Here is a 13,630-nt window from a genome sequence, read left to right on the forward strand (position 1 = left end):
TTTCGCAACCCGAGCTCTGATACCAATTGTTAAGGATCGGGGGCACACCAGGGAACTCAAACAAGCAATAACACACAAGATTTAACGTGGTTCGGCAAGTCGCCTACGTCCACGGGCAGTGGATTCACTATATTGAACAAAATGGTAAGAATTACAACACTCTCTGTAATTCTCTCTCTCTTTGCTCTCTAAGCTCACACCCCTCAGCTGTACATCTCAACTCTCCTTAGCTTCTCTATATATAGAGATTACAATGCAAGATTAATTGAGCTGGCTGCCAGCCCATTTCGGTGGCTTTCCAGATTGAGGCTTCATGGCCTCATGGCCTCATGGCCAACTCACATGGCCTCATGGCTTCCCCACCATGTAGCTGGCTGCTACTTTCCTTCACATGGCCAGAATCTGTAGCCAACTCAACACACAACCCAATTAGCCAAAGCATAAACTATCATTGGCCTCCTCAAAACCAAGAGACATTGAACAATGAATACCAGACGACAACTGCTGCATGACAAGCACATCATCAATGAAGAACTAAGTGGAGCCAAATGTATCATTCAGGAAATCCACCCAAAATTTTGAGTCACCCAATCTGCAACCAGCAAATATCCTTTTCAAACGTAGACCATACGAAATAGCCATGCCTTCATTTCTGCTACAGTATTGGAACACTGCACAAGCAACAACAGATAAGCCAAAAATAATTTGCTATGACTATCTTGGCGAATACCCCCACCACTATCCAAACCAGATTACATTGACTACATCTAGCAAATGATAAAAACAATCAAGTAAAAACTTACCTACCCAATTCCCAAGAGATAAAGCAATTGGGAAAAACTTAGTTGCCAACAATTATGCAACAAAATCATAAGCCTACTACATATAAACTTGAAAATTGAAATCCACTGAAACGGTGCATTTACATAAGTTCAGTAACAAGGTAGATTGAACAGGGGTACTTTGAACAGGGGGCTAGCTTATGGACATAAATTTTTATAAACTATAGAAATTTATAAATAAGAAACATGGTGTCATATTAAAGATAGTTGCTGATGATACAGTTTGTTCCGGGCGGAACGGGTCGGACTAATCCACGCTCCTCAATCCGACGTCTGAATGACCAAGTGTAACGGCTCCACCACGTACAATGATTAGAACTTAATTAATTAAGGAGATTTGAAATTTAATTGCCATTTATTATAATTTAATCTGGGATTCACGAAAATTATGGAGTTTGATTCGTATATGATTCTATTAAAGATTCATTTTGAAATTAAAAATTAAGGGTCCAAGTGACTTAAGGAAGTGAAGTTAAGAAGTTAAATCAATTTAATCTTAATTACGACCCATTTGGGAGTTTAATTAAATATTCGATTCCGTTTAGTAAAATTGAGATTCGATTAATTAGATCCTAATTGGAGTTAATCAAGTCAATTAAATTATGAAGATTGAGAATTGTGATTATTACGAATTAAATTTATTTATGGGGTGTCCAATTTGAATATGTAACTTAATTGACGGAAATTTGGAGTCTGGTCAGAAATTGAAGGCCTTAATGATTTAAGGAGCCAGTATTGAAGATGAAAATAAGTTTAATTTAATATTTGGAGTCTTTTAGAAGTCTGACTAAAAATCTTATTCAGAATGATAAAGTTAAATAAAATTAATTGGGCCTTAATGGAAGTCAAATTAGACTAATTAAATTATGTGGGATTTGTGATTAGTTATGATTAATTAATTACGTATTAACCAAGATTTATTAAGACTAAGTGTTGCTTAATTAAAATTTATCCTAAGCATAAATTGCCTTAAGGAACAAACTAGAATTGTGGGTGTGGGTGCACTCAGAAACTTAGGTGGGTGTACTGAGAAATCTGATTGTGATTTGTGTGTGTGTGTGTGTGCGTGTAATGTGAAGGCAGCCCATGATATATACATAAATATATTAATATATGAGTTCTTGTATTGAAAAGAGATTGAGAACAAAAAAAAGGTATGGCTTCATTTTTGTTCTGTGCAAACCCGTGAGAGAGAGAGCCAAGAGAGGGAAGGAAGCAATTTCAGCTCAAGAACAAGGAAAAATAAGGGAAGAAAAGCTAGGACGAACAAGGGAATCAGAAGGGAATCAACTAGACTCTTTGAGATTAAAGTTTAAGGTATGAAATCAAACTTAATTTTTGTAGAATCTCTACATAACACTTGAAATTAAGAAGAGTTTAAGATCAATTCCATGGAATTTGTAAGGAAATGGGTTTGAACAAGGAAATAAAGCTAGGATTCATAGTTATGGAAATAAACATGGAAATTGATTATTTTGGTTTGATGTTGAATATCTCACTTGAATTTGGGCCTTATTTCTACATTCCTGTTGGAATTTTAATGTTTTAGACTTAAATTCATGTGTGAAAGACTTATAAGTTTAAATTTGAAATAGATATGAAGAAAATTAAGCTAGGCTCATGTTTATGGAAAATTAGACATTGATTTGGTTTTGATCTCTAGCCCATGCATGTAATATAATGAAAGAGTTTTATTCAAAATTTAAATATGTTATGGAACATCTATGATTATGAATTAAGTTTTGGGTGTGTTATGAAGAAAATTAATTAAATCTAAATTTGGCTAAATCAAGAATTAAATTATGATTTGATTTTGAATATAGAGAAATTAGTTAGTTTTAATCTTAATTTCATACATGCAAATACTTTCCTAAAAGTCATATAACTCAATTTCATGTAAATTAAAAGGGATGAGTAAAAGGTGAAGAAATTGAATTAGATTCAAAATTATTGGAGTTAATTTGGAAATAACCATTTTCGGTTTGAATTTATTTGTCTTGCATGAAATTGAGTTTCAATTGCACATGCATCATGAATTTGCAAGGGTTTTGGAAGTTTAATTCATGTTTTAAAAATTTGTGGGTTTAATATGGAGAAAATGAGTTAAGACTAAATTTGGGCAATTGGAGCATGATTTTGAATGAATGATTCTTAATTGAGAGTGTTTACTGAATTATATAATGGTTCTCCATATTTTTGTACCAAAGATACAAGTTTTGAGGCCTTGAATATCAAATTTGAACTTCAATTACAATTCTGGGAATTTCAGAATTTATGCTGTCCGCTCGAGCGAGAAAAGTCTCGTTCGAGCGTGAAAATTGAACTCCCAGAAATGTTTCAAAATTTTACAGTCCGCTCGAGCGACCAAAGCAGCGCTCGAGAGAGGACCCTATTTTCAGCAATTTTTGGCTAACTCTTTTAAATGAATAATTGCATCCTTATGACATTTTAAGTATTCTTAAGCATCAATTGGACTCACATAATCATGGAATAAACTAGAAACACGCAAAAAGAGTTGAATTAAAATGAAATGAATATTGAACGGTGCTTCTATTGTGTTTTTGTTATGTGATTTATATAGGTGGGCATCTGAGGCCTTATATCGACTTAACCCACTGTGAGTAACAATGTTGTAAAGCTATGTTCAATTATTACTATTATTTTCTGAATAATTAATTATACTGCTTCCTGAAATGATATTGTTTACTGAATGAATGTTTGTCTTATTTTATGAACTGTACTCGTGGCATCCATAACAACTTATCGTTATTGTTACTGTTACTGTACTGTTACCGTTACTGTTACTGCTACTGTACTGTTACTGTTACTGCCACTGTATTGTTACTGTTACTGCTACTGTACTGTTACTGTTTTTGCTACTATTACAGAAATCTCTGTTAGTTCCAATGTTTGGAACCAATACTGTTTACTGTTTCGATGACCATCATCTGACTGTTCAGTCTATTAAGACCTACTGTACTGTTCTGCTATTGGATGTACCACATATGACTGCTATGGTTTCTAAATGACTGACATGACGTGAAATATGAGACACTGATTGAATAACTGATCCACTGATACAATTGACTGTTTTAATTACCGAAAGGACATTCATTCTTAACCCCTTTATACATCTGTTATTCATTGGGCTTTAGCTCACTGTTTATATTTATATGTAGGTGTCCAGGCATCGGACCGCAGCTAGAAGCGTCGAGTTAAGCTCATGTTTTGTCCAGCTAACCGTTGTGCCTCACTTCGAGGTTCTGAGTCTTCTCGAGCCAAGGCTGTTTTTGGAGTGTTTCAGATTCACCCTTTTTGTCTCTGTTATGTATCGACTGATTAAGACTTGACTGTATAGTTATGGTAAAGGGACTAGGTCCCTAACTCGTATGCTATGTGTATATGTATATGGTTGGATGTGGTTATGTCCACAAAAGTCTTTTTCCATTCAGATTTTCACAGCTCATTGGACATCTTTTATTTACTCTGTACTATTGTCATTACTGTTAAGCGGGCCTTTGGTAATCACGGATTACTGGCCGGTTACGATACTAAACCCATAGGGGCGGGTTTGGGTCGTGACAGAGTGGTATTAGAGCACGAGTTAATAGCTCACATACGTGTCCATTAAGCATTAGGATGTCTACAACAGATTTAAGTTTCATGCATATAATAAGTAAGCAAGAAGTTATGCATGCAAGAATACGTGTATATACGTTTGTGTAATGTGTTTAAATATTGAAATTAAGAATTAAGAGCTATTGTGGATTTTTGATAATTATAAGGAAACTGGAATGTGTTGAATCAGTTTAACAGTGAGGTTGAAAGCTAAGAATCATGGTGAAATTTCTGAAATTTCTACTGTTATAAGGAAATCAGAATATTTAACTAGTACTTTGGTGAGAATAAGTATGTTGATGTTTGGAAACATAGTATTATGCAGAATTAGAATCTTTGACGAAAGTCATGGAAGCTATAGGAGTTGTATGTCAAATTGGACTATGAGAATATTTGGGAAATTGAGGAATTTAATGATCAACGTAGTATGTGGAACTATAGTAATTGAAGATGAGAAAAGTTATTTGATTTGTAAAATGGTACATTTGAACGAGGACCTATTATGTGAAATGTTAAACCGTAGAGTCTCATGCCTTTGTTGAATGACCTTGAAAGTCCGATTGGAATCACGTTTGGCCAACGTAGCTTCGAATTGGAAATTCTTGGTAAATTACATGGGAATGAATAGGTTACGCTACCAGTGTCCTTATATGCCTATATGTGTATGCCTACTTGTATATGATATATGCTTTGTGTTATAATCTAAGTCAGTTAAATGAACCCAAGTGTTATCAACCATCTTCTTGTGTTTAACCCTTCTCTTCTGTCATTAGGGAAAGATGGTGAAAAGTGTGAAAAATTTGGAGGTTGAATCCTTATCAAAGCGTCTAGACAAAGTAGAAGAAGTGTTAGAGAATATGATGAAAGCTATGTAAACATGTCATGAGAAAATACAAGATCAAAAGAAAAAGCTAAGTGTGAAGTCAATGAAGGTATCAAAGAATATATTTGAGAGTGTTGTGATAGGAGAGACGAGCAATCCTAACCAAGGTCGTAAAAGAAGTAAACTTGCCCCAACATGTTCAATATGTCTCAAACGTCATGAGCAACTATGTTATCAACTCATGGGGCATGCTTCAGATGTGGAGAGATAGGGCATCAAGTGAGAGATTGTCCGAAACCTAAGGGATATTCCAAGTCACTCAATCAGATTATAAGTGAGTGGTATTTTATAAAACTATGTTATAATGTTTTGGTAAAAGCTTTGCTTTGTTTCATTTTGGAAAAGTATTTGTTCAAGTATGAATGATTATCTACTAGTTTTGTATCAAGTATTATGTTTGTTGGATGACATTCTTGGAAGGTCCTTTCGTGCTAGGGGACATTAAGCCTGTATAGCACCTTTGTTTGAGATATCTCTTTGCCATCGACGGTCATGTACGGATGGTACCACTGACGATCTTGTACGGGTGGGTTACGTTTTGCCATCGACGGTTATGTACAAATGGTGCCACTGACGGTCTTGTACGGGTGGGTTATGTTTTGCCATCAACGGTCATGTACGGACGAAGGGAATAATGAAGAAAATGAGGGTTGTGAGAGGGTTGACCGACCATGAGGAGGGCCGACCGCGCAAGGTGGCTGAGTGGAAGAACCGACCGTGAGGAAGGCCGACCGCGAATGGTGACCAGTCACGAGGAGGGTCGACCGCAAAGGCGACTGAGTGTGGGGCCGACTTTGAGGAGGGCCGAGCATGAAGGGTGGCCGAGGGGAGAGACCGACCATTGGGAGGGCCGACCGCGAAGGGTGGCCGAGTGGAGAGACCGACCATGAGGAGGGCCGACCGCAAAGGGTGGCCCAGTGGTGAGACCGACCATGGAGAGAGTCGACCGCGAAGGGTTGGTGGTGCAGCGTAGGGCTCGAGAGGTAGCGAGACACGTGGTGAAGTGAAGTGGAATAGACAAGGAAGGGAAAAGGGGCAGTGGATCGTGATCAAGCCCACCGGAACGGGTAAGAAGAGAAGGGTAAGGGAGATACAGTTGATGATACAAGGAAAGGGGCAGCTGATGATACAGTTCATTCCAAGTGGAACGGGTCGAACTGATCCACACTCCTCAATCCCACGTCCGAATGACCAAGCCCACCGGAAGACTTGCACACGAGTTCAACGGGGAACGGGGAGTCCCCCCAGCGAACCCTCCGACGAGCAAGTTAGAAAGAGAAGTGGAGTGTAGTGATGGATTAGAGATAGGAAGATTAACCTTCTTTCTGTTTTCGACCTTTGCTTATATCCTCTGGTAATCATTTCGTTGTCCCTTCCGACCTGTCACGTTGGCCGAAAGTCTATGTTTTAGCTTACCTTGTTCATGCTGAAGGCGTTCTGTTCCGACGGAGATGGGTTATAGCAATAAATGTTGTAAAGGGCCTCATTAATTGTGGCAATAACTTTGCAGATCTTTGTCTGCTGATGTGGCTTGCCCTTCTCTCGCTATGTGTCTTGGTGTCATTGGTTCTTATTGCTACATAGGGCTTCAGTAGTGCTGGGCTTTAGCATTTGAGTTATGTATTGGGCCCTGAATGATGGGCTATAATCTTTATGGGCTTATCCATGTCAGTTGCGACAATAAATTTTTATCACAATGAGATCCATGCTATTCAACAATACGAAATGGAATAATTAGAGCCTACAAGTAATCAGGGTTTTTCCTTGATACTTAACCACTTAACTGTTGGAAATGGTTGGAAAGTTCTGGGTAAAACCAGAATTTTTTCCTAACTTTGGTCTATTATTTAAGTGGGCCCCGAGCGTCAAAATTGACAGGTCAAAGTGGTAACACGTTCTATGCCGCGTTGTGATTCACGTGGTATATTTGGTTGCTCAAAACCATTACCAAGTGAATGAAAAATTGAAGCCAAAGTATGCTCCATGGAAATGGAGTTTTGGTGAAAAATCCTTAAAGGTTTGAATAAGGCTTGTCCCACATTGATTTGGTGGGAAGTTTTGAATGGGTTTATAAGGCATGGGATTGGAACTTGGGTTGTGCCCCAAAGGGTACCCAAGTGTTTTAGAGAGGGAGGTTATGGGCAAAATGGGCTAGACCCATTGGACCCAAAAATCACCACTCGCGCACCGCCACCACAGTCCGTCTGGGCTGGGCGCGGGTGTGTGGTTAGGTTGGGCTTGTTAAGCCCAATACCTATCTTTTTGGGCCAAAAACATTGATTTTAATTTTATTTTTTGGAAAAATAAAATCCATAATTCAAATTAATTCCAAAAATAAACTGGTCTGGTTTCGTGTTTGAATTTTTGAACAGATTCAAATCTGTTTAAATTCAAAACCAATCATACCAAAACTTGCAGCCACCACTACATCTATAAATAGGACAGCCCTCATTTGATGTTTACACATTCAGAAATTTCGTACTTCACCTCTGCAAATTTATTCTTCATTTTGCTGCATTTAATTGTTGTAAAAAAGAGTATAAACACTTAGTGTGTTCGTTAGGCAAACAATTTGTAGTGCTACTATTGTTTGTAATTGATCATTTCATCCTAGGAGATAGACATCCATATTCTGAAAGCATCATGGAGAGGACGAATCTGTCTTAAGGACACAGTGTTAAACACTGGACTTGATCAGATATTTATTAGAAGAAATTAATCAAGTAAGTTGTTTAATTTATTATTCTGTTTTATTTGTTTTAAATCAGATTTTAATTTTGTTTTTGTTTTTGTAACAAAATAAAATCTGTTTTTATTTATTTATTTATTTCTAGTTTGATTTTTGTAATCAAACAAATTCTCTCATTTTCTTTATTTCTTTATATTCTTGTTGTTGTTTAGCACACAACAGAATTTAATCTATTTAAATACAGTAAATATTGTCCAACATTAACCACACACTGTAATAAATTTGGAATGGTTAAGTGGAATTTATACATATGCACAATATAAAAGCAAAAAAGAGACCTAGAATGCAAGAATAAATAGCTATTATATGTGGTATCCAAAAGCTAGCAAGCATATTCTTATACTATATACCACAGTTATTTATATGTTGTCCAAAAAGTTGAAGCTATTACATACAAAAGTTGTTTATATGTTATCGAAAAAGCGAAAGTTAACTATTATATGTAACTTTTAGTGAAGTATATGTATATATATAGAGAGAGATATGTTAATATATATACATCTACTATTATATATAACTTTAGATGAAAATTCATTTCAGAATAACTCTAATTTGCCAAAGAATTATGATACATAGTTATTGGCTGGTCATATAAAATAGAGAGAAGGAAATCAATGGGGGAATCCACTTTGATTGCTTTGTTTTTGGATTGGTTGCCTTCTTTATGATTCCAAACTTGTGCTCTTTGAATTATTTTTTTGGGAATCATTCCAATTTAAATACCAGAAGGAAAACTCTTTTAGAATTTTTTTTTTTTTTTTTTTTTTGTTTTTTTAGTTGCTGAAAATGATACATATACACTTAACTCAAGCTTTTAGAATGTTTGAATGGGTGATTAGCAAGGTAGATCAAATTAATCTTGTTGTTTTTTAATGATATAAGCATGACAATGGCTCCTACTGATTTGCAGTCAGCTTATAGTTTAGAGTTTTCTTTAATGATCTTTGAACTTGTGTAATTGCACTACTTCAGGTTTATATTTAGTAGCCTTATGGTTCATCATTTGCAGCTAGGTTTCTTTTAAGCTTGAGGCACTACACTTCTACCCACAATGGGAAAAGGAACAAAACAAAAAAAACAAATTCACACCAAAGACAACAACCTAAACCCAAACCCAAATTCAAAACATATAGATATGAAACTCCACAACAAAACCAGAATCATTGTGAAGAAAAGTCATTTGAGAGTAACTCCAATTTGTCAAAGAATTATGATACATAGTTATTGGTTGGTTATATAAAATAAAGAGAAAGAGATAAAGCTTTTGACCATTTTTATTAGGTTTTTTGGGTTGCTCCTCCTATTTTTATTTTTATTTTTATTTTTTTATGTTTCTATGTTGGTAGTTTTAAGTTGAATTGATTTGACATAAACAAGGGAACCAAACTTAATTGCTTTCTGTTTGAGTTGGTTGCCTTCTTTATGATTCCAAACTTGTGCTCTTTGGATTGTCCATTTGGGCATCATTTGAATTAAAATACCAGACGGAGCACTCCTATACAGGTTAGTTTTTTTTCTTTTGATTATAAATTACATATTTGTATGAATTCTAACTAATAGTGAATAATTTGAGGATTTAGATATTGACCCCCGATTCGTATAGATGGCAACTACTGAATGACAATGACAGAACAACAATTGCATACCAATCTATACATCAGCTAATTAACCTACCGACCTATATTTGCTATATTAGTTTAATATATTTTAGTATGTAATCCAAAGTAACACCATTACAGCTAAATCTTTTCCACATAAATATTTCTACAAATTGTGTTTGGTTTATGAATTTGAGAAGTGAACTGTAGTTATATTTTGTCTCTAATAATTTTTGGATTTTCATTTTCTTTATTTATTTGTTTTATATTTTCAAGTAATATATCATACATTTCTCTTGCTTGGATTTGGATTTTCAACTTAGAAAATTGGATGGGGCATATTTTTGATTCAGAAAATCCAGCCTGGTGAACTCCTTATTTATTAAGACATATTGACAAACACATAGTGTGCATCTATTGAACATGTGGGTATGGAAGAAACAGTGTGGTTAAATATTTTACAACACACTTGTAAATAATAGCCATGAAATTACAGATGTACGTACCAGGATTTGCAACTGCAGGACCAGAGCCTTGGATGCCTAATTTTCACAGCGTTACAGCAGGAAGAACACCGACAATAATAGAAAGAAGAGGACAACAACAACTCCATCGACAAGATTTATATATATATCTTATGAGAAACCCATGTTCGAAGGGGAAAATTTTGTTTTCTTCTTCATTGTCGGCGTCGCTGATCTGAATTCCACCTAGGTAAACCAAAATCTACAACAAAATGTAGCAAGGAAGAGCTTTGGGAAATAGGCAAACCGAAGACCACCGTTTTGGGGAAGTTCTACGAGGAATGGTATTGGAAATGAAAGCCACGTAGCCAGGCCAAATGATGGAATTTGTTTGTTTCTACTCTCGTGTGTGGCTAATTTGAAGGCCATGTAGCCAAGCCAAATCTATTTTGCAAACAAATAAACAATAGATTTACACCAAAGGCACCAGCGTTACACCATGTTACACCACTCTTACTTTCTTTTTATATATGTTATAGATATATATATATATATATATATTAAAGAGAGCATCTTATACTCATAGCCCTTTGGCAGTTCTCACACTGTCTTACTGAGTGGTGTTTTGAAAAATTAGTAAAAAGTTGGTTTTTTTGGCTTTTTTAGTCTATTTTGTCTTTTATGAGTAAAAAATGTGAAAAGTGATGTGACCCAAAATAAGTAAAGAGTGATTCTACTTACACTACTATTTTACCTCTTTACACCTTTCATCTCATTACACCACTAAAAAAAAATGTAATTCTCATTACACCCCTAATATATTACCAAAACTAACCCTAAATTAACTATTCCATCTCTTTACACTACTAATTTTTGAAGGGAAAAGAGAGAAGCAGTAGAGGAAAAGAGAAAACAGGGAAGACGAGGGGTTCGGCGAAGCCCATAGTGAAGTGTCTATTCGGTTACACATTACTAGACAATTTATATTCTTCAAGTGTTATGTTGCCAAGAAAAATAGGTTTGCCCAGCATTTTGTTACTATACATTTACAGAGCCACTTTCTTCCAATCAATAATTTGGACATGTTCAGTAATACAATGCTAATAAATTTGAATTCATCCAGTGCCATGTTACTAGACAAACTTTTTTTTCCTAGCAATATGTTGTCGTTCAATTGGATGATAACAAGAAATTAATTCCGGTTAGTTGTGAAGTGTTTGTTCGGTGATACATTGTTATACAAATTGAATTACTCTAGTGTCATGTTGCCAAACTATAATAGATTTGTCTAGGCATACATTGAAAGATTTATTTTTTTCCTTCAAACTTCCATAAATCAAATACGTATCCATAAAATCATAAATAAAAAGTATTCATAAAATTATTCATTAAAAACTTAGTGTACGAATATCTATAAAAGCATCCATAAAATCTGTCATTGTTTGCATCTTTTAATTAAACATGTTATCATAATTCGTCTATATCGATAGCTTTAGTAATTACTACATCAGGGCTAACAAAAGTACGGAATTGATGAATATGGAAAGTATATGTTGTCTCACATCCATTAGCACAGGGGTGATGAAAACGAATCCAATTATTTGCTATTGGAGGTACCGGATGACCAGGTTGCAAAAAAACCTATAACAAAGAAATCAATAAGTAGAATTACAAAATAAGACATGGTAATGATCAAAGTAGGCTCGATAGTTACCTACACAAAATGGTTTCTATTTACAAATCCTATGAAGATATCTCTTCGATCAAGTGTTCCAATCGGTACTGCTCTAAATGGTAGAAATGTCAAGCATTATTGCACAGATAAATGATAAAGAACGACTCGATAATATGATGCTATCAAATTGCCCATGTTGGGCATAGTCATCCAATGATTAAATTCAGGGCCATGTTCGAAGTAGGATAAGATAGAGGTAAGGTTATCGACCCTTTCTTATGAATAGTTGCACGTAGTGCACTACATTCGAATGCAACTCAGTCAACAAGTTTCGCATAACTTATTGCCAATCATCTTCATATAAACCAATCAATCTAACTATTGTCCTAGAACCACAATTTCCATCTGCTTGTACGTCTTTTATGCGACGGATATATGGTTTCAACTTCTCCTAAAATTGTTCAAAGTAAGAGATACGATTTGATTTAACCAATATCTCTTCGTTTTAATGTAATTAATATGTCTTTTGGTCGCACCAAACTCTTTGATATGTCAACTAATAAGGATGTTTCCTCATTAGATAATCTGCCAGAAAATGAGTGCCCTTTAATATGTTCAGCAGATGGATGATTGTACACTCCGCATAGGACATACAACATCCACTTATTATTTGTAGGTAATTTTTTCCCCCGTAATAAAAATGGACATCCACTCTTTTTAGAACATGTCAACCTCAATCGTTCCCCCTTGATTTTCATGTTATCTCTATAGTGACCACTTCTTTCACAAGCAAGTGTAAGTCTTGGTTTTCTGCCATTACCTCCCATATCTGATTTTTTATAACAATGACAAATCCAGTCTTCTTCCCAACGTTAGAAGCCCATTTAATTAATGCTTGACAACTACTAAAAATCTAAACATAATAAATACATTTATACGTCGAATTATTAATAAAACTCAATACAAATTAAAAATAAGAAAAAATTGTATTCATAAAAACACTTAGGACTGGTTTGGCATGTTGAGAAAAAGTCAAAAAGTTACTCAAAAAGAAAAAAAGTTATCACTATTCACAAATTAAAAATATAAAAAAATTAATTTCCACAATATTAGTACAATCCAAAAAGCTACACAGTGATGGTACTGAAGTGATGAGAAATTTACGCAGTAATGGTACAAAAAAAATTAGATATATATATTCATTAAGTTGGAGGGTATTGTTGGCCCCGTGGCGGCCCACCACGGATCCCGTTTTGATAATCCGAACCATTCAACGTGTACAACTTGTCGAGTATTATATGCCTAAGAAAAATCACATTGATCGGATATGGATAACTATGTGATCAAATTAGATTTTTTTGAGCCGTTTTTCACCGTCCATTTTTCTCATATAAAACTGCTTTGATCACATAGCTATCGATATCCGATCAAAGTGATTTTTTACAGGCAAATAGTACTCAATGAGTTCTACACATTGACGGTTTGTATTATCGAAACGGGACCCGTGATGCGCCCCCACGGGGGCAACAGTACCCGTGAAGCATCATGCTATATATGCATATGGTTCAGATTCTTCTCACCATTTCAACCATTCTGTACGGTCTTTCTGCAACACTGTCACTAATGAGTCCAGAACGTAGGGGTAAAAATGTATTTTTGCTATTTTATACAATATTTTAATATATATTTTTTTGTAAAAAGACAAAAAGTTATCTCAAACAACTAGCTTTTTTTTCCTCTACTTTTTAGCCCAAAAAGTCAAAAAGTGCACTTATTTAGGACACCCCAAACAACTCCTTAA

At 35.1% G+C, this 13,630-nt stretch overlaps 1 long non-coding RNA gene across 1 annotated transcript; it reads left to right on the forward strand.

Annotated features, from left to right (window-relative positions):
* Positions 1 to 1,965: 1,965 nt before the first annotated feature.
* Positions 1,966 to 4,315, forward strand: LOC114271570 (uncharacterized). Its single transcript, XR_014328262.1, has 3 exons — positions 1,966 to 2,159; positions 3,424 to 3,459; positions 4,022 to 4,315. It is a non-coding gene; the product is annotated as an uncharacterized LOC114271570 (long non-coding RNA).
* The last annotated feature ends 9,315 nt before the right edge of the window (positions 4,316 to 13,630 follow it).

Source organism: Camellia sinensis, chromosome 4 (genome assembly GCF_055761805.1).
Source record: "Camellia sinensis isolate YWXY chromosome 4, ASM5576180v1, whole genome shotgun sequence".
In the NCBI taxonomy this organism is placed as follows: domain Eukaryota; kingdom Viridiplantae; phylum Streptophyta; class Magnoliopsida; order Ericales; family Theaceae; genus Camellia; species Camellia sinensis.